The sequence below is a fragment of the Caretta caretta genome, chromosome 1 (assembly GCF_965140235.1).
Source record: "Caretta caretta isolate rCarCar2 chromosome 1, rCarCar1.hap1, whole genome shotgun sequence".
NCBI lineage: Eukaryota > Metazoa > Chordata > Testudines > Cheloniidae > Caretta > Caretta caretta.
Window position 1 is genome coordinate 101325221 of NC_134206.1, and position 25777 is coordinate 101350997.

General features: G+C 43.2%; 1 protein-coding gene and 1 long non-coding RNA gene across 6 annotated transcripts in view; one reads left to right on the forward strand and one right to left on the reverse strand.

Annotated features, from left to right (window-relative positions):
• PCCA (propionyl-CoA carboxylase subunit alpha) overlaps positions 1-25777 on the forward strand; it is a 435625-nt gene that overhangs the window by 387350 nt on the left and 22498 nt on the right. The gene's annotated exons all lie outside the window — the stretch shown is intronic.
• The window catches only part of LOC142072535 (uncharacterized), a 54805-nt gene that overhangs the window by 25533 nt on the left and 3495 nt on the right, over positions 1-25777 (reverse strand). The window contains exons 3-4 of the long non-coding RNA XR_012668944.1: positions 25421-25526; positions 23394-23513 (exon numbers count right to left, since the gene is read on the reverse strand). This is a non-coding gene — a long non-coding RNA (uncharacterized LOC142072535). The remainder of the gene's footprint in view (positions 1-23393; positions 23514-25420; positions 25527-25777) is intronic.

Consider the following 25777-nt stretch of genomic DNA (forward strand, 5'->3'; position numbering starts at 1 on the left):
AGGGGTTTTCCTTCTAGACCTCTCTCCAGCTAAAGGGAACAAGGCATGTTGTTAAAATGAAAGACTTATTTACTACTTTACATTTCAAATGCTTCACCTGTTTTTCCTTCTTTTCTGTATCTTTAATAAAAGGTTTAAAGGATTTTTAATGGTATGTTTGCCATGTTGCTAAGCTGGCTGAGGTCTCTGTATAATAGACCCCAGACCTCGTTTAACACTGTTTAGTAGTGAAAGAGTCTATAACACCTTTAATTCTTTTGGCCCTTGAGATCAACACATCAGAGAGTCCACCTGTGACAAGAGCCTTCGCAGGCCACAGAAGGAAACTCTGTAAGCATTGCTTCCAGCCTGCACCACGTTCTGCCAGGGGAAGGGTTTCTGAATGTGGATGGTGTTTGAGAGTTTCTACATCCACTACCCCCATCATGCCACCAGCTGAGTCACATCCAGACATGCCTCTGCAAGGGTGCATCAGTCCTCAGTGTCTGGGACCTAGCAAGCAGGGCAGTCTGCTCCAATCTGAAACCTGTTGTGGGTAAGCCCAAGTACTCTCCCAAATGCCTTCCCCCTGATCCCATCCAGTTCTAAGAAGGAAAAATTTCAGAGCCCCTTTTCTGGTCCCCAAGTGGATAATGGAGTCTGCTGAGAAGAGGTCTGGTATCCTGTTCAACTCACTTTCCTCTCAGGAAGGGTATCTGGATTCTCACAGGACTTTCCTCCTGCATTTCCTTTCTAACTAATGTCCTATAAAGAGGGGGATGGGAGCTTGAACTTCACGTCCTTTTGGATCTTAGCCTGATGGTGTATCATCTAGGAATAAGCACCAAGCCAATCCTGACAGGGATCAGAATCCTTTATCCAAATGACAAAAGAAAATTAAAAATCTAAAAAGGCCAGAAAGAATAAGGAAAAGGCTGAGAGGCCTTCCAGAACCTGACCCTCTTCTACTAGCTCTAGCTCCAGCTCCTCCCTGAAAGAAGGAGCACATGGTCTGTGCTTTAGAAGACCATGATAACTCTGAGCCAGAGAAATGAAATTCTTCTCCCCCCATGTGTCTGAAGTCATGGCTCACAAGGTGATTCTACCTTTGAGATTCAGCAGGATGAGGAGGAGCAGCAGGAGAACAAGCGAAAACTCCCCTTCCAAAAGCAAGGCAGAATTTCACAATCCCTTTCAATTCTTCCTACAGGGAAGGCATCAGGGAGGAATAGGAGAATTCTGTTAGAGAGAAAATGCTAAGTCTGCAAGCCATTCAATTTATAAGGTGTCAGAGCCTCAAGGATGCTGTTTTTATGTTTCTTAATGTGCACTCTGAAGTAACATCCCTGGTGAAGCATGCTGTTACTCTGGCAGGAGGGAGCTATTTTCCTGAAGACTTCACATATATAAAAATAGAGACCACTCTCAGAAAGGACTTCAAAGCCTTGTTGGTGGCCCTTGGAGTCTCGGTAGCTACCATATGTTTCATCAGGGTCATGATGTCCTGGTATGATGAGCCAAAAAGAATCAAACCACAGAACTGCAATCATGTTTGTAATGGATGGATGAATAGATTCCATCAAAGAGGCTGTAAGGACCATGGCAGAAAACTTAGTGACCAGACATCAGCTGTAGCTCGAACCCTGGCCAGTGAATAATTGTTAAAAACAATTTTTTGCACCTCAAGGCCCTTTGGAGAAATATAAGGGGAGAAGCTTGATAAGGTAGTGACTGACAATACAGACAAGATGGAGGGTGACAGTCTATGCTGTGCCTTCGACAGTCCTGAAGGGTTGCCTGTCGCTGCCTATGGGTAGTATCACTGTCCAGACTCTCCCAGCACTATGTACTGTAGGCACACCCCAATGTGCCCCTCCAAGCTTTTGCCACATCTTTGGCATACCATGCCAGGGCTTCTGAAGGAGTGCTTGGAATACAACATGTGGGTGACTTGCTCAGTTTGTGTCCAGCGAAATTTTACTTTGGACAGATGCAGAGATTTTGGAGCCCCTTTGTACTGCTTTGGCCCATTACGTAGTGTAAAATGGTCAGAGCAGCATCAGAATCTCAACCGGAGTGTTTGCTGCTTACTCTAGGGGGACTTCTAAATCCTTATAGAAGAGCAAAAGTTCAGGAAATGGATCAATTCCCTTTTCAGTCCAAGCCATCAGCCTGACTGCAACCGAGCCTACTTCAGCCTGTAAAACTAAATCTTTCAAGCGTATATGGATCAGATTGATACACAGCTTTGGTTGGATACACTGCATCCAAAAGGGATCAGAACCTATTCAGTATATTCCACTGCAGCATCCTGATCAGAAAAGGGACCCAGCTGCCACACGGAAAAATCTGTGAAGTTGCCACCAGGTCTTCCCTCAACAGCTTTGTAAAGGTACAGTTTACTCACAGCCTCAACCTGCAGTTCTCTGCAGAACAATCCTTTGGGAAGAAGCTGCCCCAAGCAGTTGTCCCAACATAGTACAACTATTCTAATTAGCAGCTGATTTAATCATGTTCTTCTATCCTGTATTTCTCCCTCCTTGATAAAGCTTCCATACCATTTTCTACATCCCAAATGTGCCAGGCAGAGGAGAGGCTTTGTTCCAGAATGGAAAATGTTACCTGATATAATCCCCACCACTGTGGCGTCTGAGTGCTTCAGACATTCATGAATTTATTCTCATAACACGACTGAGAGGTAGGGAAGCATTGTTATCCCCATTTTACTGGGAAACTGAAGCAGAGAGATAAGTAGTAACCTGACCACTCTTACACTAGAAGTCTGTAGCAGAGCCCCTGAAATTGAACCCAGAGCCTTAATCATAAAACTGCCCTTTTCTTTTTTCATAGAATCATAGAATATCAGGGTTGGAAGGGACCCCAGAAGGTCATCTAGTCCAACCCCCTGCTCAAAGCAGGACCAATTCCCAGTTAAATCATCCCAGCCAGGGCTTTGTCAAGCCTGACCTTAAAAACCTCTAAGGAAGGAGATTCTACCACCTCCCTAGGTAACGCATTCCAGTGTTTCACCACCCTCTTAGTGAAAAAGTTTTTCCTAATATCCAATCTAAACCTCCCCCACTGCAACTTGAGACCATTACTCCTCGTTCTGTCATCTGCTACCATTGAGAACAGTCTAGAGCCATCCTCTTTGGAACCCCTTTTCAGGTAGTTGAAAGCAGCTATCAAATCCCCCCTCATTGTTCTCTTCTGCAGGCTAAACAATCCCAGCTCCCTCAGCCTCTCCTCATAACTCATGTGTTCCAGTCCCCTAATCATTTTTGTTGCCCTTCGCTGGACTCTCTCCAATTTATCCACATCCTTCTTGAAGTGTGGGGCCCAAAACTGGACACAGTGCTCCAGATGAGGCCTCACCAATGTCGAATAGAGGGGAACGATCACGTCCCTCGATCTGCTCGCTATGCCCCTACTTATACATCCCAAAATCCCATTGGCCTTCTTGGCAACAAGGGCACACTGCTGACTCATATCCAGCTTCTCGTCCACTGTCACCCCTAGGTCCTTTTCCGCAGAACTGCTGCCTAGCCATTCGGTCCCTAGTCTGTAGCTGTGCATTGGGTTCTTCCGTCCTAAGTGCAGGACCCTGCACTTATCCTTATTGAACCTCATCAGATTTATTTTGGCCCAATCCTCCAATTTGTCTAGGTCTTTCTGTATCCTATCCCTCCCCTCCAGCGTATCTACCACTCCTCCCAGTTTAGTATCATCCGCAAATTTGCTGAGAGTGCAATCCACACCATCCTCCAGATCATTTATGAAGATATTGAACAAAACCGGCCCCAGGACCGACCCTTGGGGTACTCCACTTGATACCGGCTGCCAACTAGATATGGAGCCATTGATCACTACCCGTTGAGCCTGACAATCTAGCCAGCTTTTTAAGGTGTCAGCTTTTTTTGACTCAAACATATCAATATTGCTGAATGTAAATGTTAGCTGGCTGTAAGGGATATAGAACTGTTAGTTTTTTAAGAATAGGTGACTCATATTATCAGAGAACTTTTTTTGGAGATGCCTAAAAAGGTGCATGTCAAAGTCAAAACTTCTATCACTGCCTCTCTCTAATGTTGCTGATTGTGAGTGAAAGGAAAAATCTGAGTTTTTTCCAATTGTTCAAACTCTTCTCCCCTCTGCCCCCAACCCAAAATTCTTTCTATCCACACAAGTAAACTTATAAGAGCAAAAAATTTTGAAAAACAAAACATGATTCCTCAACGAAGAAGAATTACTGAATTTTAGATTATAAAAGTTGTTAAACAATTAGCAGAATTGCAGAGATGCTCTTGCATTGAGTGCTCAGATATTAAGGAGATGCATGTGGTATAACAGCTTAGATTGATTGTTATCATATAACAGAATTTACTCAAATATTAAATGAATTGATGGAATTACTATATAGAAACTTATAATCCAGATGAAATAATGTAAAGTAAAAACCAGAGAAGGCAGAGTGAAACAAAATGTTAAACTAAAAATGAATTATTCCTATATGGTAGTGGTTGAATTGATAGTGTCACCTTGAATTACCTTGCTGCCCCATTGGCAAACCCTAGGGTTTGGGGACTTCTACAGTTACAGTAGCTTTCTGAATCAAGCCTATGTTTGTATTGATTTCAGTTTGCCACCCTATGTAGTCAAAATGTAAATTATGCAAGCTTCTTTTCTGCTTGTATCAGTATTTTAGATGAAACACATCTCAAATGTAGTATACTAGCTATAATATTTTCAATTTAATTTTTATATTACTGTTTTAAAATTACAGTAAAATAGGGTCCATGTAATTTCCTGAGGCAATTATGGGAGCTCAATTCTAAGCAAGTAAAGAAAGGTCTAATAGGACACAAAATGTTATAAGTCAGATATTATGAAACACTGCACGGTGAAAGGCTAATACAGGGGGAAGAAAGACAATGCAGCATTCCAAGTCTCTATGCTTGTTTTTGATGTGGAACATTTTTTTCCCCAAGCTTGCACACCAGAACAATCCCAGCTTTTATGTCTAATTGAAATAAACTTCCTTCTAAAGTTTTAATTGGTTTGCACATTTTTGCTGAGAAAGCAAACATTAGTTCAGATATTGTCCTGTTAAGGTGCACAAAGTAAAAGAAAATGCGGAGCTTTGTTGATTACACCAGATATGAACTATATAGCTCCAGTAGGTATAAAATTGGAATACATTTCTTTAGACACAAATACATAAAATAGGTCAGTATTAACCCGAATTAAACAGAGCAATTTGTTTACGTTCACTTGCTTTTTACCGAAAGGAACATTTCATTAGTAAATCATCTGTAAAGCCTATGAACAGTTGTACTCTGAAAGGGATTTACAGCAATATACTTCCCTAGGTTTTCTGTGAAATAAAACCAGGCTTGCTCAATATAAGTGAAAGTTGACAAACTTGCCAGAAGGAAGGATCAGTACTTCAATAGCTAGGGAAATGATTGCTGCAGGGAATGTCCAAGAGGCAAGGTGACATTTCACATGGCTTAAGAGAACAGCACACCAAGCTGGGTAAAGGCTTCAGTGGAAAAACTGAAAAACTTCAGTGGGGCTGCCTTGAAGATATTGCTGTAGGCTTGGAGTAACTTAGGGGAAAATTTTCAAAGGCGCAAAGGGCAGCTAGGCACCCACCACCCAGTGCATGTCAGTGGGAGCTGGGAACTTACATCCTACTGTGTCTTTGAAACTACTCCCCCTTGAACTTTTTTTTTTTAGCTTAAGAAACATCCAAAGTGAAATTATTTAGTTAACCAAAGACTCTGGCTCTTTTGTGTTGTTAACAGCAAAAGGTATCAAAAATTCTGCCATGAGTTTCTTTTTATGATTTTGAATACACATTGTATATGTCTTAAAGATTATTGATTGATTGGATCAGTTGATTATACTGTTCTTTTTGTTCTGTTCAAATGAATAATAGAAATGTTGTGGATATCAGTAATTTTAGGTGTCTATCCAAGATCTCTATTTTGAATGGAGCATACTGAATTTTACTTTACACGCTCTCCACAACATGTGGATTTTTTCCCCTTCAACTCACTGTTCATTTTAAAAGATGATTTTTTGAAAATGGAAAAAGTTTAAATTTAAATTACTCTCATAAATCACTGACAATGCAAAGAGCAAAGTCTTTCAAGGAAAAGTGGGGAAATTTTAATAAGACTCATACATTAAATTTTTAACTTCATGCCTGTCATTCTGCCCATTATAGGCTTTAGTGGAGGAGGGAAATATTTAGTTCATAATGGGACCAGTGATTAATTTTTCTGAGTTCCTTTACAGTAAATACTATTAGCTGTGAAATTTAAAATCTCGAACAGAAATTGTTGTGTAAAACCTAGCAGAAGAACTAAAATATTTTGAGCAAGACTCAGTGCTCACTTCAGTTACATTTTGTTCATACACCACAAAACACACATTTCTGAGTATCGATTGTGTTCATTTACTACAGTAAAGTGCATTCATTGATAACTACCTGCTGATATTGAATCAATTTTTTGTGCAGCATAGGGCATTATTGTCAGGTAGGGTAAATAATATTGATTCCATTTTAAAATGAATACAGCATAGGAGAAATTGATTTAGTTCTATGAAGTTATTTAATTATGCTTTATTGACTATTTAAACAGTGAAGGTCGTGAATAATATGATATCATGAGGTAAGATGCAGGCACAGGCCTTAGCAGGGTTACAAGCTACCCTTTTACAATAACAGTGAACATATTTTTTTTTCTTAAAAATATTCCACTGACTGTAGTTGATTATTCTTAATATAGCATCCTAATTGGTTAAAAAAAACTCTGCCATGCAAATTAATTGCTAACTATAACAATACAGATCCACAGTATACTTACACCATCTTTGTTTCATTATTAGTGGACAAATTTTGACAAATTAGTGGACAAATTAGTGGACGGTTGAGCAGGAGGACCCCATGGTGGACATTTTGATATGACATCAGATATTGTTCCGAAAAATATATACTCTAGTTGCAAAAAAAGTTTAACCCACAAAAAGAGCAAGTAAACAGAAATAGAATGAAAAAGTAGACATAAACCCTTTGTTTAATTTTGTGTCAGCATGTCCCTGAAATAGAGCAATGAGGATAGACAGATGCTACAGGCAAAGCTATTACACATGTAAGCTATGCAGACATTTTCTTCACAATTGTTCTTACAAATAACATCTTACAGTGACAATGAAATATTTTCTATTTCAACAGCAGTTTGGATGTTAAACAACTACTACTTTCAATAATTTCAGTCTGTAGGACTGAATAACTTTTAAAACTCTAGGGTAAAAGAATTGGCCAATGAGTTCTCTTAGCCATTATAGTTACTTAACAGATCTTGGAATACTGGAGAAGTTCCAGAGCACTGGAAAAACTTAATGTTTTGTCAGTATTTAAAAAGATGCCCAGGTAACTAAAGCTGTTTAATTCAACACTGATCACAGGAATCAATTATGGGAAAGCTGATATGGATGCAGTCTGTGAAAAATGAAAGATAGTGGAATAATGAATGCCAGTCAACATGGTATTATGGAAAATAGGGTCAGACCAAACAAACAATATCATTCTTTGAGATTATAAATTTGGTTAACAAAGGTAACTGTTGATATAATATACTCAGACTTCTTCTTCAAGTGCTTGTTCACATCCATTCCACATTAGGTGAGCGTGCACGAGCGTCGGAAACTTTTTCCCCTAGCAGCTCCCAGCGGGCTCCCCAAGTGGTGCCACTGTGCCATGCATATATACCCCCGCCGGCCCGACCCGCTCCAGTTCCTTCTTACCATCCGTGGTGGCGTTGGAACAACCCCCCCCCCCCGCCCCGTAGAAGAGTAGCTGTTATCAGATAGTTTACATACAGATTGTGGACACTTAAGTCATTAGGTGCTTGGAGGCCTCCAGCACCGGCCCCGGGCTGCGGGGCATGCCGCAGGCCCACGGCTTTAAGGCTTGCGCCACGTGCCGCAAACCTATGCCAGTTAGTGACCCCCAAGACTCATGTCTACGTTGCCTGGGGGATGGACATCAAACTGAATGGTGTAGGACTTGCAAGATGTTTAAGCCAAGGACAAGGAAAGAAAGAGACTTTCGCCTAAAGCAGTTGTTGATGGAGGCTGCATTGCAGCTGCCAGGCCCGGACCACCCGACTTCCTCGGTGCATAGTGCCCCGGAGCTGTTGAGAGACCCGGCACTGGCTAAGCACCGTGAACTGTTGGCCCCGGAGCGCCAGGCTAGGCCCCGGCACCGCTCGTCCTCCCCAGTGCGGCCCCCAGCGCAGCCTACAGGAAGGCGCGGTCGTTCCCCGCTCCGGAGGCCGGCGCCTCCCAAGGCCCCGAGCGCCGACAAGAGCGGGAAGGCCGTGGTACCGGCACTGACACAGGCAGTCCTGGCAGCGCACGCCCCACCGAGCCCAGACCTAAGTGAGCGCAGTGCGGACGACGTGCTCGAGGGCGTAACGGATCAGCCCTCCACGCCTGGCACCTTTGAGCTGCAGAGGACCTCATCGAGCTGTCGGCGGGGAGCCCCCTCCCGTATGAGGAGGACCCTCCGGCACCCATGCCGATAGACCATAGTGCCCACCAGGAATTGCTGCGCAGGGTCGCCTAAAATTTGGGGTTGCAGGCTGAGGAGACGGTTGAGCAGGAGGACCCCACGGTGGACATTTTGAGCCCTGAAGGCCCATCCAGAATAGCGGTCCCGCTCATTAAGACCATTCATTCCAACTGTAAGACTATATGGCAGACCCCTGCCTCCAGCGCTCCTACGGCTAAAGGAGTGGAGCGTAAATACTTTGCCCCATCTAAGGGCTATGAGTTCCTGTTCTGCTACCTGAGTCCATGCTCCCTAGTGGTCTCAGCAGTAAACAAAAGGGAGCGCTATGGACAGCAGGCCCCGGCCCCTAAGGCCAAGGAGGCAAAACACCTGGACCTTTTTGGCAGAAAGGGGTACTCATCTGGGGGCCTTCAGTTGAGGATTGAGAACCAGCAGACCATCCTGAACAGGCACAATTTCAACTCCTGGGCGGCGGTGGGGAAGTTTAAGGACAACCTTCCGCAAGGTTCCCAACAGGAGTTCCTGGTGGACAAGGGCAAGGCAGTAGCCAAGACCTCTCTCCAGGCCTCCCTGGATTCGGCAGATGCAGCGGCTAGAACAGTCACGTCAGGGGTGGTCATGAGGCGCGAGGCGTGGCTCCAGGAGTCAAGCCTGCCCCCTGAGGTCCAGAATACACTCCAGGACCTCCCCTTCGAAGGGTCCGGGCTCTTCTCAGACCAGACAGACACGAGGCTGCACAGCCTCAAGGACTCGCGAGCTATGCTCAAGTCGCTGGGTATGCACACCCCAGCGACCCAGAGCAAGCTCTTTGAGCTGCAGCCTCCCCCTCAACGCCAGTACCAGCCTCGCCATAGGCATGAGCCTTACTATAGGCGAGGCAGGGATAAGAGGCGATGGTGCAACAACAATAATAATAATAACGTGCCGGGCCAGAACCAAGGCCAGCACAAACCCCAGCTAGGCACTAAGTCAGGCTTTTGAAGGTGCGCTCGAGGACAGCGTACCAGACCAATCAGTGGATCCGTCCTTTGGTTTCCTGAACCGCCTGTCCCGTTTCTCCCGTGTGTGGTCCAACATTACGTCAGACTGTTGGGTCTTACGCATGGTGCGGAACGGGTACTCGCTGCAGTTCTCCTCCCTCCCCCCCTCACTCCTCTTCCCTCTTCAGGGACCCCGCTCATGAGCATCCCCTAGAGAAGAAAGTCCGCTTGCTGCTAGAGGCGGGGGCGGTAGAGGCGGTGCCGCACGGACTAAGGGGAGAGGGGTTCTACTCCCGGTACTTCCTCATCCCCAAGGCCAAAGGGAGCCTTTGCCCCATCCTAGACCTGCACAGGCTCAACAAATTCCTGGTCAAGGCCTGGCTCCGCATGGTCTCTCTGGGTACCGTCATCCCTTCCCTGGATCCAGGGGACAGGTACGCTGCCCTCGACATGAAGGACGCGTATTTTCATATTGCCATCCACCCAGCACATCAGTGGTTCCTACGCTTCGCCGTGGGCCAAGAACATTACCAGTTTGCGGTTTTCCCGTTCCGTCTAGCCGCAGCCCCAAAGGTGTTCACAAAGTGCATTGTTGTGGTGGCGGCCTTCTTACAGAGGCAGAGAATCTGGGTGTACCCGTACCTCAACAACTGGCTCCTGGCAGGCCAATCCGAGGCGGAGGTGCGGGGCCATGTGGAGGTGGCCCTGAGATTGTTCCGCAAGCTGGGGCTCCTGTTCGGCATCCCTAAGTCCACGCTCGTACCCATGCAGAGAGTGGAATTCATAGGGGCGGTCCTGGATGCGATGTAGGCCAGGGCAAGCCTCCCAGTATCCCGATTCCAGGCTATCCAACAAGTGGTGGCCTCCCTGCGCCAGTTTCCAATGACAAAGGCCAGGTGCTGCCTGCTGGGTCATATGGCAGCATGCACGCATGTGATCAGGCATGCCAGACTGAGACTCAGGACTCTGCGGGCATGGCTTGCTCGGGTGTACCGACCAGGCAGGGACCCCCTGGACTTGGTGGTGACAGCCCCAAGGGATGTCCTGGACTCCCTGCTGTGCTGGCAGTCCCAGCCTGTGGTTTGCGAAGGCATCCCCTTTGCTGCCCTACTATCGGACCTGACACTGGTGACGGACGCGTCAGACCACAGATGCGGGGCTCACCTGGGGGACCTCATGATGCAGGGGTTGTGTTCTGGAGCAGAGCGGTCACTCCATATCAATGTGAAGGAGCTCAGCGCGATTCGTCTCGCCTACCAGACCTTTCACGCCACTCTGAGTGGTCACAGCGTGACAGTTCTGACGGACAACACTACTGCCATGTTTTATATAAACAAGCAGGGTGAGGCTCGTTCCTCGCCACTGTGTCGTGAGGCTCTCCTCCTCTGGGACCTTTGCATAGCCCGTGCAATTCACCTCGAGGCGTCCTACCTACCAGGGGTGCGGAACGAGCTGGCGGACTCCCTCAGCAGGTCGTACCGCATGCACGAGTGGACGCTGATGGCGGACGTTGTGCTTTCGCTCTTACGCAGGTGGGGGTTTCCCCGGGTAGACCTGTTTGCCACTAGGGCCAATGCCCAGTGCCCGCGGTTCTGCTTGTTCCAGGGCTGCAGCCCAGGCTCACTTGCGGACGCGTTTGCGATCCTGTGAAGAGGGGGCTTGATGTATGCCTTCCCCCCCCGCTCCCCTTGGTGCACAAGGTCCTGCTCAAGGTGCACAGGGACAGGGCGGCGGTGATCCTCATCGCCCTAGCCTGGGCCTGCCAGCACTGGTACACATCACTCCTACAGCTGTCGGTGGAGGCCCCGGTAGTCCTGCCTCTACACCGGGACCTCATTACACAGGACGGCAGGTGGCTTCTCCACCCCGACCTGCAGTCACTGCACCTGATGGCGTGGAGGCTCCGTGGCTAAATGCCCTGGAGAGTCAGTGCTCCCTTCCCGTGCAGCAGATTCTGCTTGGCAGTAGAAAGCCCTCTACGAAGGGCGGCCTATATGGCCAAGTGAAAAAGATTCTCATGTTGGTGTGAACCCCGACAGGTGCAGCAGGGCCAGACCCCAGTGCAGGCCATTCGGAGTACCTCCTGCACCTCAAGCAGCAAGGACTAGCCTCGTCCTCACTCAGAGTGCACCTGGCAGCCATCTCCGCTTTCCATCCGGGGTTCTCGGGGGGCTTGGTGTTTTCCCACCCAGTGGTGGGACGGTTCCTTAAAGAGTTGGAGAGGGTGTTCCCGTACTCCCGCCCCCCAGTCCCTCCATGGAACCTTAACCTGGTCCTTTCTAAACTCATGGGACCCCCTTTTTCAAGCCCCTCGCTACCTGGTTCTCTCCTCCACCTTTCCTGGAAGGTGGCATTTCTGGTTGCCATTACCTTGGCCAGAAGGGTTTCCGAACTGAGGGCCCTCACTTCTGAGCCACCATATACAGTATTTCACAAGGAAAAGGTGCAGCTCTGGCAACACACCAAGTTCCTCCCTAAGGTGGTCTCCCAATTCCATTTGGGCCAGGACATTTGTCTGCCGGTGTTCTTCCCGAAACCCCATAATGACCTGAGTCATTGCAGCTTGCACACCCTGGATGTGTGTCGAGCACTGGCGTTCTATTTGGAGCTCACCAAGCCCTTTCGCAAATCCGCACAGCTGTTTGTGGCTGTAGCCGAGAGGATAAAAGGCCTCCCAGTGTTGGCGCAGCGGATTTCGTCTTGGATTACAAGCTGCATCCGGGCGTGTTATGAGCTCGCAGGTATTCTGGCCCCGGCGGTCATGGCCCACTCCACCAGGGCACAAGTGACTTCCACGGCTTTCCTGGCACAGGTCCCAATCCAGGAGATCTGCAGAGCAGCCACCTGGTCCTCGGTGCACACCTTCACGACCCACTACGGGTCAACCAGCAGGCCAGAGAGGGCGCAGTAGTTGGCAGAGCGGTCCTCAAGCCGTTGTTCCGTACTCCTACCCTCCTCCAGAGGTAAGGTTGTAATTCACCTAATGTGGAATGGATGTGAACAAGCACTTGAAGAAGAAAAAACGGTTACATACTTTCTCGTAACTGTTGTTCTTCGAGATGTGTTGTTCACGTCCATTCCACCACCCACCCTCCTACCCCTCTGTCGGAGTTGCCGGCAAGAAGGAACTGGAGGGGGTCGGGCCGGCGGGGGTAGATGTGCACGGCACAGTGGCGCCACTCGGGGGGCTCCGCCGGCCCAACGGGAGCCGCTAAGGGAAAAAGTTTCCGACGCTCGTGCACGCAGCGCGCGCTCACCTAATGTGGAATGGACGTGAACAACACATCTCGAAGAACAACAGTTAAGAGAAAGTAAGTAACCGTTTTTTCTGTAAGCGGTTTGATTTAATACCACACAACACTGTGATTAAAATGTTCACACTATACAAAATCCAGGTAGCACATACTAACTTAATTTTAAAACTGTGTAACTGAGAGATCTCAAAACATAATTGTAAATGGGGAATCGTCGTCTAATAGGTGTATTCCTAGTGGGGTCCTAGAGTGATCTGTTCTTGGCCCAGTACTATTCAATATCTGTATCAGGATCTGAAAGGAAATATAAAATAATTGCTGATAACGTTTGCATGTCACAGTTGATGGAATGATAAATAATGACAGGTCAGATCAGGTTTATAGCACAATTGGGACTGCCTGTTAAGATGGACTCACTCAAAACAATATGTGTTTTAATACAGCTAAATGCAATGTCATACATCTTAAGAACAAATTATGTAGGTCACCCTTACAAGATAGAGGACTGTGTTTTGGAAAGGAGTGACTCAGAAATGGCCTTGGGAGTCATGGTGGGTAACCAGCTGAAAATGAGTTCCCATTTTGACCCAATGACCAAGAGAGCAAATGCTAACCTTGGATGTATAAGCAGGAAAATGTGGCGGAGACTTACCACTATGTGCCACATTGGTGAGACCATACCTGAAATGCTATATCCAGTCTGGCATCCACACTTTAAAAAAGACTTAACAAACAGGAGAGTTCAGAAGAGAGCCACAGAAATTATTTAAGATCTGGAAAATCTGCCTATAGTGAGAGCATTGAATTTATTTACTCTATCTAGTTTATCCAAGAAAGGATAAGAGGTGACTAGATCATGTCATGATACATAGCTATGTGAGACAAATTGAGGGTATGTCTTCACTACCAACGTTAAAGCACTGGCCGCGGCAGAGCTTTAACATGGCTGTGTAGTCACGGCACCAGCGCTGGGAGAGAGCTCTCTCAGGGCTGTAAAAATACCACCCCCACGAGGGGAGTAGCGACCGGCGGTGAGAGTGCAGCTCCCAACGCTGGTGCACTGTCTACACTGCCGCTTCACAGCGCTGAAACTTGTACATGGCCAGGGGGATGTTTTTTCACACCCCTGAGTGAAAAAGTTTCAGTGCTGTAAAGTGGCAGTGTAGACAGTGCACCAGCTCTGGGACTAGAAATAAGGTGCACATTTTTAAGGAAGTGTAACAATTGGAACAATTTACCTAGGAATGTGGAGGATTCTCTGTCACATGAAGTCTTTACATCAAGATTGGATGTCATTCTACAAGATATGCCCCAGCTCAACCAGAAGTTGTGGGCTTCATGCAGAAATTACTTGGTGAAATGCCCGTGTTGTTCAGGAAGTCAGACTAGACAATCATAAAATCTATGAGTTGGGTCACTTTTTAAAAACTTGAGCTCCAAACTCCAGTCTCAGAGTAACAGCCGTGTTAGTCTATATTCACAAAAAGAAAAGGAGTACTTGTGGCACCTTAGAGACTAACCAATTTATTTGAGCATAAGCTTTCGTGAGCTACAGTTCACTTCATCGGATGCTTCACTTCAAACTCCAGTCTGTTTCATTATCCTCTTTAAATGTATCATTCTGCCCTACTGCATATGAACTGCAACTTCCATTATCCTCTGCTGAAGGGTCTTTTTTTAGTTTGCAGAACAACGTTATCTTCTCAGCCAGTAACAGAATTCTAGCAGTAATAGATGCAATAATTTTGGATAAATTTAAGTAAAAAATGATTAATTTCTGTAATTTCTGTCCATCACATTCACTTTAAAATTTCATTTTAACCAGTATTGTAGGACTCACCAGTTTAACATTATCCTTACTTAATTTTTATTTTTGAATGATGTGTAGTTTATTTTTCTTACAAATTTGAAGTGTACAAATAGACTGGTAAGTCTTGAAAGCAGCAGAGGAATCTGGAAGTGTATTTCTAAATCTACACTGAGTTTGGAATAAGTTTTTAAATTTCTTTGTGTTAAGAATATCATGACGGGAAATAATTAGTAATTGTTCTCACATCATGCAGAAGTGGATTTTTCCCCTCCCCCCAAACACTGGCTAAAGTGTGCAGACTTTTGTTTACTTTTGAACTTCATAGGAAACTATTAATATTAGAATATTTGTAAGATTGATTAATTTAACTTCTTATACAGTTTGCAGGCTATTATTGCCAGTTGTCATTAACATGTACATTGAAATTCTGTGAATAAAAAGTAAAATAATGGTCTGCTGCAACATCAGTGGTACAGTGCTAAAATGCTTCCCTAGGGTCAGCAGTTCTCACACTGAGGTCTGTGGAGCACCAGTGGTCTACAGAACTCTTTCCTGGTGGTTCAGAAACATGTCCATATGAAAAAACAAACTGTAAGTTTGGGAAGGGAGGTGAGTCAATGAGAAGAACTTTGTGTTAAGAAGTACCTCACGGAATGAAAGTTGAAGAACCACTCTTCTAAGTAGCAAAACCCTAGTGGCCAAGTTCTCTGCCGGTCTAAATTGACTTCAGTGAGTATCTCCCATTTACACAAACAAAGCATTTAGCCTTATGATCTTCTTAAATAATATTTTTAGGGACCAAACTGCTGAGCAGCTGGGAAGAGGGTATTAGTGAAAACTATTATAGTTCAGAAGACCAATCAATTAATTGGATTGTTTTTGCAAATCCAAGGGTGTGAAGTAGATAGGCATAATTTTTATATAAAATATAAGGTGATAAAATATGCATGCACAAATACATCCTAAAATACATTTCATCGTATAATAAAACTAATTAGGAATGGCTTTTTGTGGCACAAAAAGAATCATCATTGAAGTGAGGACTGGTTGGACCAAGATGCTATTTGTTAATTCAGAGTATAAAACCATTTCTCTTTGTGTTTTAAAGTTTCATTAGCTATTGCGGAAAAAAAACTCCTTTTTTGCAATTCAGGTTGGCTGTAACAGCTTCATAGGATCATATGCAATTTGCTCTTACCTGAAAAAAAAAATCAACGAGTTTACAGAAGCCAGCAGTGTACTCAGACACTCCGTGTTCTTAATTCTTTATTCACAAAACCTTTGTCTAATTTAAAAAATTAATACTGACTCATTCAAACAAAAGCTGCAAAATAGTGCCCTAAAGACAGAAGTTAATTCTGTTGTAAAATAATGACCAAAGCTCACATTCTTAACTTTTTTTAAGCCCTTGAGAAAACTCCATAATTTATATGTGCAATACAGATGGAGCTGCAGTTTGGAGACTGGCTCAGCAGGGTAGTAAGAATTGAAAAGTCTCTTGTGCAAATGTATTTTTGCATCTTTTTCTAATCTCCCAAAAATGTAAATAGTTACAATAGAAAGTAGGTTCAATTGCACTTCAGCAATATATTACAGAAAGTGCATTCAAGCACAATTCAAGGTTACATCAGGAAGTATGGGGGAGGCCTAAGGGGGAAGTACACTCTAAAAGCTCAAGTGATACACTGAGAGGCAGGTTTCAGAGGGTAGCTGTTTTAGTCTGTATCAGCAAAAACAACAAGGAGTCCTGGTGGCACCTGAGAGACTAATAAATTTATTTGGGCATAAGCTTTCGTGGGCTAAAACCCACTTCATCAGATACATGGAGTGAAAAATACAGTAAGCAGTATAAATGTTACAGCACATGAAAAGATGGGAGTTGCCTTACCAAGTGAGAAGTCAGGGCTAACAAGGCCAATTCAATTAAGGTGGAAGTGGCCTATTCTCAACAGTCGACAAGAAGGAATGACTATCAAGAGAGGGAAAAGTACTTTTGTGCTGAGAGACAGGGAGATTGTCAAAGACTCATAGGGCATTTGGATGCCCAGCAGCCAAATGCCCTTTTGCCTTTGGAAATCTCCATCGTAGTACTGTATCTCCATCATTCAGATGAGTCATAAGACCAAGGTCCTGACCACTTCTTATTAAAGTTCTCATGATGCTTTTAGCATGAGTCTGTTAACCCTGGTGATCTGTCAAAATTGCATTTGGGTGATACCTTCCACCTGTCTTCTGTCTGCAGTATAATTTGATGTGATAATCTTCATCACGTCATGTCTTAAATCTATTGGGTAGTATTGCTGTTGATTGTCAAATGACTGCCATGACTCACTGCAGCTGTGGCTGCATTGTAGTGATGGGCTAAGACATCCCTAGCATAGAGCTGATTGAAGAGTACTCTGCAATTACTAGTCTTTTTTTTTCCTTTGTGAAGCATTTGTGAACGAGTCCTAGTTTTGCAAAATAATGGCCATGATTCAGCAAATCACTTATGAGTGTACTTAACCTTCAGCATGGGAGAAGTGCTTAGAAAGCAATTTTCTGCTATTTCTTGTGTTTTTACCTTATATATTATGTTTTATGTTCTATTTTCATGTCTTTCTTTCTTTCTTTCTTTCTTTCTTTCCACTTTTCCTTTACATTTCATTTTTACCCTCTTATTTTACCTTTATTTTCCCATTCTCCTACTCCAGAGCTCCTAGTTTTAGACTTTAGCAGTTTTAGTTCCTAGTGCTCCAACTGCAAACAGCATTAGATGTAGTACATAGTAAGTAGAGCATCTCATTTCTAACAGGAGTAGTGCTGTTAGTAATTCCAGATGGAACAACAGGTCATTCTTTCCTAAAAGCATTAGAGAATATAGACAATGGATTCAGATTACTCATTCAGGTCTCAGTCTCACATCCTGAAATCATCCCATGAAACTAAATACTTTGGTATGCGAAAACTTAGGTGTTGTAGGGATATAAAACTGAGATTCAGTATAATTGGATATTTAGTACACAGTACTTAAGATACATTACTTAATTAAACTAAGTATCACATCATAACATTAATAGGAGTTTTTATGCAATAATATGGTTACTTACCTTGCCCCCAGTCTGTTTTGTTAGTTTTATTGCAACTGGAATAAAATTGTTAAATAAAGCAGCCTAAGACTGGACAGTGAAAAAGGAAAGTGAAGAAACTGACACAATTTCCCTGCCCCGGTATTAGTCAGCAGTTATTCATTTGATCACTCCTCATACACAATTTCCCCGCCCCAGTATTAATCAGCAGTTATTCATTTGATCACTCCTAATGCCATGATTGCTGCTGGGAAAATCCTAAATATAGGGGACCAGTCTATAAAAGAACGTTTTTTCAATCTGCATTGTGCCTCTTTATGTCTGATATAGCATCTGTCCTTTAGGTGGATGAAGGGCATCTTGGGTGAAACCTTGACCCTATTGAAGTCAATGGGAGTTTTGCTAGTGACTAAAATGCAGCCAGGATTTCACCCCTGGTCTCTAATATGAGAAATGCTACCAGTAATCCTAAATTCCTTGCCAGTCTGTGGAAGTGGTGTGGAGGTGATTTGGCGAGTAGCAGGTAGTGTGCATGAAGGAGGTTATTACATAGTTTACAGTGAGCTACACCATCTTTGGTGGCTTTAATAAACAGAGGTTCAGTCAAACCTTTTCCCTGGTTTCACTTCATGAATGGTCACACTTCTCTGCTTTGACCAAGTGTTCGCTGGCTTTGTGTTTTCCACCTCAACCCATAATTCAGCCCAGGTTCACTGATAGGTTCACAAAGTCATCCAAATCTTGGTTTTGTGGCAATGCCCTGTTTTCAGGTTATTACAAAATTTCACACATTTGTCTTATTATTCCTTGTTGTTTGTATTGCGGTAGTGTGTAGGAGCCATGTCATGTACCCCACTGTGGTAGGCACTGTAAAAACACATCACTAAAAGACTGTATGACTTACCATATAGTATATTGGAACCCTTGATTTCAACTGTCTTCTGTAACTCTGAAGTTCCATATACCACTGCAGTGAACTGATGCCATGTCACACAGGCAAATAGAGTAGATTTCTTATGCTAGATTATGCACAGTATATTCGTAGTTAGGCTTTAAAATGTGAGTATCTGAACTAAGGCATGCTTTCCTTTTTGAGACCATCAGTAAGTAACCCTATTTTATTTTTACCTATGAAATTATATTCAAATTGCGGTTCTAAACATGAAAGAAAAGCACATTAATCTCTAAGTCACTGAACTCTTTGGCTGGCCCTAGACTAGACGCCACCATGGATAAACCTTCATTCTGGGTCTCCTTTGCTTCCACCGTGGTGCTTAGCAGTGTCAAATGCGTCTCAGCCTTTACATCCTCCCTTTGTACCCGTCTCTAACTTGCTATTTCATGTCTGTGTTAAACCTTCCGAACTCTGTTAAGACATCTTAATGCTGAAAACTTCACTGTGTCTTGGGTGAGGTGGCTACAGCTGACTGTATGAAACAGGCAAGCTCTTAACAATAACTTTTCGACCGTCAGCAAACTTTGTAAACTGTGAAACTACACAATTCACTCACTTTGTCCCCCTGTGTAAAATAAAGATATTAAAACTCATCTTGCTATAAGTATAGTGTATGGTCCATTTTAAATTGTTCCATGTTCTTACACACCTAACCTACTGGAGAAGGTGATTTGGAGTCTGCTCCTGCCCCCTTTAAAATCACTATCAGAGGTACTATTGACCTCGATGGGAGTAGAATCAGTCCCTTACTATTCAGTCACTTTCCAAATAGGAAAAAAGCAGGAGTATTTTTGTTTTGTTTTGTTTTGTTTTGTTTTTTTCCTTCAATTGCAGCAAAATGGCATGTTTATCAAGCCTACCTGTCTATTGACAGTGAGCCTCACCATGTTCTCAGGTGAGTCAGTTTTGCCATTGACGTTCATGGAAGCAGGATTGGGCCCATAGTTGGTGGTGATAATTGTTGGGGTTTTTTTACACTATTTCTTTAACTTCTCTGTAAGATGATACTCCTTTAACTATAGATTTTTTTAAGCGAGGGCTCTATTGTACCCCAAATTGTATAGTGCTTTTTAAAAAGATATCTTACTTAATGGCTTATAGACTTGTAATTAAATAAAACAATTCAAGCCAAAAACTAGGAAGTAGCCTGTTCTCTTAGCAGATGTTGGCATTGTTATGTCATTGAAAACAAGGCTTTTGAAGATCTATATTATTTTTTCTTTTCTTTAAGTTATTCATCAGTTATAATGTATCACCCAGACCTCTGGGCAAACCAAAATGCACATGTTCCCTTTGTGAGCATTGTACAGGTAATTCTCAATGGCCTTGTTTTGATGGCTGTGGAAGTGCCACTTATTCCAGCAAATTACCGTTGCAACTTATGCACCTACTTGTTAGACAGCTTGCAGTCACTTGTGGGCTGAGCGTCGTTCATCGCCACCTTTATTCTTTGTGCACCTGCACAAGTCTTCTCAGCTGATAGAAAGCTCCAAAATAGTTACCACAATTAAGCCAAACTTTCTCCCTTTGAAAGATGTTAAAGACCTGCTCTTAATGGTAACGTTACCATTAACTACAGCTACTTGCTAATTATAAGAACAAGAGGAGAGAGGCTGGCTACCTATGTGGTATTGTGTTTGTATTTTCAGTACACTGTGCTCTTGTAGTCATTATAGTTATGATATATTTCAGATCTGAGCAAACAGAAATGATGTTAAAATTAAACATGGTTAAGTACCAGGGCATTGTTTTGTTTTGCCCGCTATTGCTTGTTCTGTTTTGCATTGTACTGCTTTGCCTTTAGCCTGTGTGCTCTTAGGACCAAGGGTCTGTGATTTGCTTCAGCACTGCCTGCAGTTACGGCCCCATATAACAATGTTAATGAGAGCTGCTTGCATCTGATGAAGTGAGCTGTAGCTCACGAAAGCTCATGCTCAAATAAATTGGTTAGTCTCTAAGGTGCCACAAGTACTCCTTTTCTTTTTTTAAAAAACACTGACATTTTCTTATAAAAACCAGACATGTTTTGCAAACTTGTTCCCATTCTTCAACTAGCTGTGCTGCTAAACCATCCTCTGCCGTGGGATGAGGAGAGCACCTGAGGGAGAAGGCCTTGTCAGTTCTTAAATTTTACTAATACAAAATAAGCAGGGCAAATGATCGTGCACATTTAAAATACCTGTGCACGTTAAATTAAACCTCTATTTAAAAGATTATGGCATGTGATGGGGTTAGTTAGGTTTAATTGCTGTCCCTGTTTCACAGCAGTTCATACAGTCTTTTTCCTCCTCTAGAGGAAACTCTGGCCTCGATCCTGTAAAGACGTCTATGACTAATTGCATAATGTGAGTAGTCCCACTGGCCTCAGTGGACTGTTCACATGTGTGAAGTTAAGCACATGTGTGAGTGGTAACAGGATCAGGGTCTGACTGCAAATCTGAGTTATTGCTTTAAACCTTATGGGGTTTTCCCAATACTTTCTCAGACAGACCCTGTCAGAGATATGTCCACCTTCCCAGAAGGAATTTCTAGTGTGGTGAGAGCAAGAAACAATCTGTTGATAACATAACTAATCTGCTCGTCCCCATTAGAAACTGGTGTGTCAAGAATCCATCTCTGGCCACACAACAGGCCACGTGGATGTGTTCCATTCCAAGGTAGCTCTCACTGGGCTTTTAGTTAAATAACAGATGTAAAAGTAAATGTTTTAAGTATGGATTTGCCTATAAATGTAAGCAAGAGTGATGAAAGTGATGCATTAGATCACTGTAACATATTGACATTATCAATTATATGTTATTAAACAGCTTAGCTAACTGAATGATTTACCTTGTGTTTAGCTGCCTTTTTCAATTAAAGGTTGCAAATGCTGGGGAACTGGGGCACAACAGTAGAAACCATATATTTTCTCCTGTTAACACCAGCACTGCTGACATGCAAGTGATGGGAGTGTTGGCATTTTGCTGCAGGCTGTAATGGGCTAGTTTAAATGGTCTAAAAAAGTGATTAATGATTAGAAACAGGGCTGTTACACAGCTTCACAGCACTTTTCCTCAATGCGTTTCCATTTATGTCAACTACCTGCACACTTGGGAGGTGTTATTTCAAAGTAGTCAACACAGTTTTTTTTTCTGCTGCCGTTTGTTTCCATTTCATAGGTCCCTTTGGTTGTCTAGATATAGCTAATGTTTCTTTACAGTTCTAAGCTTCACTGATAAAAGAAGATTATCCACAGGCTTTATTAGTCTAGTAACCAAAAGCTAAACTGTTGAATCTGAGTGCCACTTTAGACATGGGGGAATTTCTTTCCTGATATCACACTATGCTTGGTATTATTTGATATACAGTGTAGCAGAAATTTTATATGATATCCTGAAATTAATGGAACAACTCACTTTTTCAACCAATAGACAGTTTACTTATTTTAACTTCTGTGTACTAGAATTTGCAGCAAACACTAATTTGCACATTATTACTGCTTTATTATAAATAAACCTGTAAAAATGCTACCGATATTATACATGTATATGTGTCTATTTGTGTGTGTCTGTGTTGCTTTGGGAAATGAGACCAATACAATTTTTCTGAAGCTACTACTAGACATAACCCGTTCCCTTTGCCCTATAATGCAAATCAGACACAGTGGAGTAATGGCAATTAAAATAGCTTATATCTCTGTACACATGGCTTGGAACCTGATATTGGCTATATGCTGGGTTGCCATTGAAACTCAGCATTTACCCACTGTTTTCATGCTACATTCTCCAAGATATCAATTTATTTCCCTGTGCTTGCAATGGGAGGAGCGTGGTCACTGTTGACAGTGTTTCAGAGTAGCAGCCATGTTAGTCTGTATTCGCAAAAAGGAGGACTTGTGGCAACTTAGAGACTAACCGATTTATTTGAGCATAAGCTTTCATGAGCTACAGCTCACTTCATCGGATGCATTCAGTGGAAAAACTGAATTCCACTGAATGCATCCGATGAAGTGAGCTGTAGCTCACGAAAGCTTATGCTCAAATAAATTTGTTAGTCTCTAAGTTGCCACAAGTCCTCCTTTTCTTTCTGTTGACAGTGGTTATTTCATGGGCGACCACAATATGAAGCTAATTGTTTACCCTCCACCCCTTTATTGCTGTATAAAAACAGGATTTTGCCATACGTTTCTTGTTTAAAAAGTAGAGTCCTGTTAGTTCAAGATAGCTCATTGTGGGCTAGCAGTACACTTCTGCCAGGCAGATTTTAATATGGCTCTAAAACAGTGATGGGGCAACCTGTGGCCTGCGGGCCACACACGGCCCATCGGGGTAATCTGCTGGCAGGCCATGAGATAGTTTGTTTACATTGACTGTCCGCAGGCACGTTCGCCTGCAGCTCCTAGTGGTCGCGGTTTGCTATTCCTGGCCAATGGGAGCTGCGGGAAGTGGTGGCCAGCATATCCCTGCAGCCCATGCCGCTTCCTGCAGCTCCCATTGTCTGGGAATGGTGAACCGTGGCCACTGGGAGCTGCGGGCAGCTGTGCCTCTGGACAGTCAACGTAAACTAACTATCTCGCAGCCCGCCAGCAGATTACCCTGCCGGGCCGTGTGCAGCCTGCAGGCTGCAGGTTGCCCACCACTACTCTAAAAGAAACAGCAAACACCACTGGATAGGGCACGTTGCTGACTAGAAGCCTGAACATGCCGCTTATCTGCAGAGCTTTCTGGGACATGAAGTGTTGGAAGGCTCAGTAGCCAGCTTCCCTTTTGTAGTGGTCTTTTTACCTTTGAGAGATGCTGCTCATCTAATTCCTCCAGATTTGTTTTCTATTAAGGTGCTTGGCCAGAATGTCAACAAGTCATAGAGAAAGAACATCACAGTATGGCAATGAGACAAAAATGGACCTAGTTTAAAAGAAGAAAAATTAAGAAAAGTAACACTGAGCGTTTTCAAACACTTTCAGCATACCTCAGTGCACAAAAGGAACACCACTTTAATGTTCTTGCAATCATAATGATTACAAGTTTTATGTGTTGTAATAATTTTGCAAGAGAATATATAATATTTTGTAACTTCAAGGTGGCTTGCACAGCACATGGGGAGGGACTCTCCAGGATTTTGTCCTTTATATAGACATACATTAACTGGACTGAATATTATAATATATAATTTTATTATTGGAGCATGTCGGAGTCTGGGATCCCAAGCTTCCATCTTCTCTCTGCCTAATAAGGTCTCTAACTAATCAGCAACAACTTGGATTTTAGTTTTTAAAACAGAGACTTTTGTGTGTTGGAAGAATTTGTATTTCTGTTCTATTGAAGGGTCAGCAAAACACTTGCTATGGATAGTTTGCAAGTGTTACTTGTTAATTCAGGCTCCCAAACCCCAAACAGAATGTTGTGACCATTCACAAGTCATGCTCTCCCAATTAGTTTCCTATTACAAGTATGTGTCCAGATTCATTACACGTATTTTTTTAGTTTTCTGTTGAGCTCAAACACTTTATTGTAGAGTCTGTTCGTAAATCATGATGTAAAAATTATTTTTTCCTACACATCAGTACTGCACTTTTTCCCCCCATAGTTTAAGAAACACTGCTCATGGGCAGGTTTCAAAGGAACCTCATCTCCATATGGTTTTACTTGATAATCCTTTATCCACCATCTTCAGCTCTCATTCCGTTGCTTTCTTGCCTGTGGCTACGTTTCTATCTCTGCATCAATTAGCACAGTGATTTATACAACAAGCAAGCAGTTTAGAGGTAATGGTACACAATTAACATCTCATTCCACCATAAAGGGTATGCTAAATACCCCAGTCACTGCTTTCTCTGCCTTGAATTGAAATAAGTGTTTGTCCTAATTCATATGCTATCTGATGTGAAGTGGGCCTGCTTTGTACTGTACTACACCATTAATCTAATTATAGATAGCTGCAAATGAAGTGCTGTCTGAGCACAGAGACTAAAGAAAATAGCGCTTTTGTTATTTAGCATGACTCTGTAAAGCAAGATCGCACTTTACATGGCACTATGGCAAAATGGAAATCTGAATAATATGGCTGCCTGTTGCATCTTTTCTAATTACAACAGCATTGTAAACACAACTGGGCGCTGATATAAATAAAGCTGTAGATATGCTGTCATGTGGGTTGTAGGAGAAAACCCTCAGAGTGCTGTTGTATTAAATGATGCATCCTGATTGACAGCTACCTTGAGACTGCGCTGATGGAGTTGTCACAGCATTATGCTAACAGGCTGCTCCAGTGATGCAGATGTACAAAGCTCTGAGGCTCACAGAGCTTTCCAACGCCTGTCTGTTCATTTCACCTTCTTCGTCTGGGTTGTAACTCCAAGAGGAGGACATCTACAAGCTTTCATTCTGTATGTTTTTGATCCTGACTGTTTAGCCGTAGCCTAAAGTGAAGGGGATGTATTTTGCATGGCTTTAGCCCTTGTTAGGTTTTTCTGGAGTGTTAAGTATGTATCACACAATGAATTGAAAGTGGGAACCAGGGCTGGATTGCAATTCTAATTAAGTTTTTGCTGCTGGACTGTGTTCTGTATGATGGTGATTTTCTCCTTCTTCCCCCTCTCCCTTTTGCCGCTTTTAAAGGATCATACTTTTTGTGGGTATTCATTTTTGACTGTCATTTTCTAGCACGTGCAGTGTTTGCTCTTGCACTACATTAGGGATGTAGTTGCTTGTGTGGAGATCTTAATACTAGTTCTTACTACTGGTAGTTCTTACAGTGGAAGTAAATTAGCTCCAGAACCCAGAGCTCAAGATCACTGTAATTTGAGACTTACTTTAAATCTCCTGGTTGAGTAAGAAGTCCTTGTCTCTAAAAGATGATGATGACTGCCATCTTCAAGTAGTATGGAATAAATACACAAGCTTTCCTATTTATTTGTCCTGGTGAAAATATAAACAAGGATATGGTCACTGCTTTGTCTTTTTCATTAATTCCTCTTTACCATTTCAATGTGCTGATAGCAGTTTATCATTGAACATTACTTATTATTGACTTGAACGATTACTGGAAAACTGTTACTCATGAGCTCCTGATGGCCAATTGACACCTGTTAAATGACTTGAGACAGAAAAGGAAGCTTCCTAAGAGCGTTAAAGGGAAATTACCTAGCTAATTAAAAGGTTTCAGAGTT